Raw genomic sequence first — 4,099 nt, 5'->3', positions numbered from 1 at the left:
ATTGGAAGGGACTTTGTGTATGGAAGTGTGCTCTCCGGCTCGGGGGACCTTGATCTGCACTGCAGGCAGGTGAAAATGTTTATATACATATATATATATATAAAATATATATGTATAGTTGTAATGTTTTGGGACAAAAAAAAGGATTAGCTCATATAATCTGAGGTGATAGTCTGAGGTTTGGGGCCCCATTGCCTAATATAATGTCTCTGTATTTCATTAATCATAAAATTACAGAATGCTTAAGGCGGGAAGGGACCTCAGAGGTCATCTAGTCCAACCTTCCTGCCCCAGCAGAGTCACCCAGAGCACGGGGCACACGGCGGCATCCAAGCGGGTTTGAAAATCTCCAGAGAAGGAGACTCCACAGCCTCCCTGGGCAGCCCGTTCCTGGCCACTGGCACCCTCACTGTTCAGAAATTTTTCCTTAAGTTCCCATGGAACTTTCGGTGCCTCAGCTTGTGGCTGTTTCCCCTAGTTCCATCAGTGGCCACAACCAAAAAGAGGCCGCCCCATCCTCCTCGCTCCCTCCCTTGAGGTATTTATAGACACCGATCAGATCCCCCCTCTGCCGGCAAGCTGAGGGCTTTGCAATTCAGGGCTCTGCATGTTTCATATATGTATATTTTATATAAATATGTATATTTTCATGTTTAGATAAATGTCTATGTTATATATCATATGTCAGAATGCAGTTTATTTAGCRCTGGTTACTTGGGGAATGATCTTTGTTGCTTCAGTATTTCAAGGACCRATGTGTTTCAGAGGGGTTTCTAGATGAGCACTGTTTCCAGGTGAGCATTAGTAAACAGATCTCAAAGGTAATTTGTGCCAGTCAGAGAAACTGTAGAAGAGAAAAGTTTGTTTCTGCAATTAAAGTTGTGACTATTGCGAACATTAAGAAGATGATGTTATAGCTGCCCGTACACTGCACACGATGGGTATGTTAGGGCCCGTGCACTGGACACGAGGGGTATGATGTGCTGTGCGAGCCAGATAACGGCATATAAACATGCCAAATTACACAATGTGCTTTATTTCCTCACAGTATGGCAGGGGCATGCAGGAGCGGAAGCAGCCTGAGGTGTGGCCAGTGATGGGTTGAGTTGACATAGTCCTGGCTTGTACCAAGTGAAGATATTTTCTCACTTTGCAGGCTGCCTATRACAGGGCATAACAAAAGTTAGTGGATGAGCTCCACCATGTTTTGGAAGAGTATCTGCTGGAGGATGCCTTCGATATTTTAATTTGCAGCTGTGGCACCACAAAATAAGGGAAGCCAAGGAGAACTTGTTGGTGCTCCTTGGCATCCGCAAGCCAGCCACAGGAATGAGCTGTAACTTTGCAAATGCTGCCTCAATGTGGTGTTTTGGGGGCCCTACAGGCTGAAGTTCTCCAGAATTTTTTTCGTGACCTACATAATTGACCTATATTATGTGTCTATGTCTTAAACAGGTTACACCAACCAGAAATATGAATGGAAATGGCCTAGTTATTTATTTATACTGAGGTAAGTGCCTGTTGTCTGCAGCGTCATAAGGGAGGACCATTTCCAGATACTGCTCCCCACCTCCATGTTTGACCTGTACCTTGAACGGTGACAGTAAAACTTGAATTGATTCTGCTTTCAAAGAAAAGATGTAAAATTGTTGTTATTGCTTTCTCAGGCAAGGAAATACCTCCACATACATGCTGGTATGCAAGACCATGTATTTAGAACACTTTCTAGTGTTCTTTCTAACACTAGAAAGAAAAGCACGAGTGAGAAAATGCAACAAGATTTTCAAGCCTTTGACTATCAGGACAGCAGGGAGGACCCTGGTGTGCATTGCGCTTGAGTTGCTCCGAATTTAGGCATTCTTCTGGAGAAATGGCGCTACCATGCACCACAGGTGCCTAAATATAATCTCATAAGTGGCTTTATTTCTCCTTGCCTCGTTGCAGCTCGTCAGTCCAGAAGGAATTGCTTGAAATCTATGCTGATGGTGGAATCTGGTGAATGACTGAGGTTTTGGGGGAAAAAAAAGCTTCTGAATTTAATGGAATTGCCCCTGCTCCCAGCATGGATATGTGTGGCTTTTTACAACAACATGCAGAGCCTGGCAAAATGGCCTTGAGGAGCAGATTTGGAGTAGGGCTGAAGACCAGATGTCTGCTGCTACAACCCAACCAGTTCCACCAACACTGCTGTTGGACAGTTCCTGCTGCTATGTCATCATTCACACATGCAGGACACAGACAGGTATCATCTAATAAAGGAAAACTCCCATTTTTGTTTTCTATGTCTGTGTTCTCAATGTATTTTTCACTTTACAAGGAGGTTGTTTTCCCAGTTTCCTGAGAAGGTGGAAAAAAACACATGGATTTAGAAAACGTTTTGTGCACGGTGGGCCCAGGCTGTGGCAACACAGCCCTTGTCCAGCTTGAGGAATGAGAGGAACCAAAGCAACCAAAGATTCAGACACAGCTTTAGGGGTTTGCTCTCTGAAGCTGTTGTGTCAGCCAGACTTTGGCTTTTTAACTTTTAACACTCTTAGCTCTGACCTTAATTAAGCTTTGAGGAAGGAGACTTAAAGAGCTGTCCACAGCTGCTGTCGTTGTATTTATCTCAGCTGCTGATCAGCGCAGCAGAGGAAAATGCCAGAGAAGCACTGACTTTAATTTAGGGTAGCTTAATAAAAAAAGTGCAGCGTTGCATTCAGAAAGTTGCACTCAGTTTAAACATCTGCCTTAGATTTGAGGGCAGTGTTTTTCCCTTCTGAGATGAAGGCTGCCCCTCAGGGCCTACCAGTCATCTTCGGGGTCCCTCCTCATCCCAGTATTTCTCGAAGAGGAGGTCACAGCCTGCCCCCCTACTGCTTCTCCATGTGGTTTTGTGTGACCCTGCTCATCAACGACAAATGCTTAGGGCCTCCTACRGTGGACTGATCCAGAATTTCACTTCTCCACTCTGACAAACGAYGAATCCCTCATTTATTAGGAGATGCAGAAAATTCAGTTGCAAAATAAACATAATGCACCTTGACAGAAAGGGAGTCTTTTCAGGTTTGTTTGCTTATTTGATTGTTGTTGTTCTGGCTGCTTGTGAATACGTGTTAGTGGCAGCCCGATATTGACCTTCGATCATTTGCACTTCAGGAGCTGGAGAAGGAATATCATCCAGTGTTTCTAAGCACCCTTGGACAAGCAAACTAAGTTGAAGTCTGTGTTGCTGCTGTTCAGCACACCGGCCGCCCCCAACTGCTCCGGAATTCAGGGACCYGGGACCATCCTATCCCAGGGACATCAGACACTGACATTAATGTGGTGATAGGCTGAATGCTGTTTATTGTTTTGCTTRCTGTACCTATATACCTTGTGCTGATTCRAAAGTTTCCTAATGCTCCAATCAGAGGTCTAAGCTCTATCTATTATTTTATATGGCGTGGCCAGCTCCGCCTGCCTGGCGTGGCTCTCCTGTCTCTCTCCGTAACATCGCGAGATCTTCCGAACGCCGTGCCTCGTGCTAAATCATGTCTTATGCTACGTCACTTAGGCTAAGCTCCCTACATTTCTAAGCTCCCTACATTTCCCCCTCCCCATGTTAAAGCTCCCACTCCATAAGCTAGTATATAYGATTCTTACGCGTTGTTCTAGCAAAGCGCACCTACTTGTCTAATTCTCTCGCTCTTTTGGATAAACCAGATTTTGCGAGATAGAATAATATTTTTCTAATGCAAGCTAAAGCACAACTACTAAGGCAAAGCACAAAGAATAATATAACAACTAATAGTACCACCCTTATTTATCAGGAGACCCTCCTTGTTTTTCGGGGGTCCTTCCTCCTTCTCCTTGTTGAGGAGTCGCTTCTGCTCCTCGTTTGTCCCGCTGTTCTGGCTGGGGCTCCTCCTCCTTTTCTGTGGTCTCTTTCCCATCAGGAACATCTGTAGGAGAAAATTCTCCAAAACTCGGGGTATTATCTCTTTGTTCTGTCAGCTCAGGGCGGATGCACCTTGCAGGAACCCACTGGAAGGTCTCCTCTTTCTCAATCGCCGCATACCCTCTCCCCAGAGTTCTAAGGCGCCACCCCATTTCCCATTTTATGTTCCTGGGGAATTTT

At 45.1% G+C, this 4,099-nt stretch overlaps 1 long non-coding RNA gene across 1 annotated transcript; it reads left to right on the top strand.

Annotated features, from left to right (window-relative positions):
* Positions 1-1,334: 1,334 nt before the first annotated feature.
* On the top strand, positions 1,335-2,203 carry LOC112949329. The gene is made up of 2 exons (XR_003249811.1): positions 1,335-1,510; positions 1,945-2,203. It is a non-coding gene; the product is annotated as an uncharacterized LOC112949329 (long non-coding RNA).
* The last annotated feature ends 1,896 nt before the right edge of the window (positions 2,204-4,099 follow it).

The sequence above is a fragment of the Nothoprocta perdicaria genome, unplaced genomic scaffold, assembly GCF_003342845.1.
Source record: "Nothoprocta perdicaria isolate Ctin4 unplaced genomic scaffold, notPer1 scaffold_290, whole genome shotgun sequence".
In the NCBI taxonomy this organism is placed as follows: Eukaryota; Metazoa; Chordata; class Aves; order Tinamiformes; family Tinamidae; genus Nothoprocta; species Nothoprocta perdicaria.
This window is presented reverse-complemented; position numbering and strand designations above follow the sequence as displayed.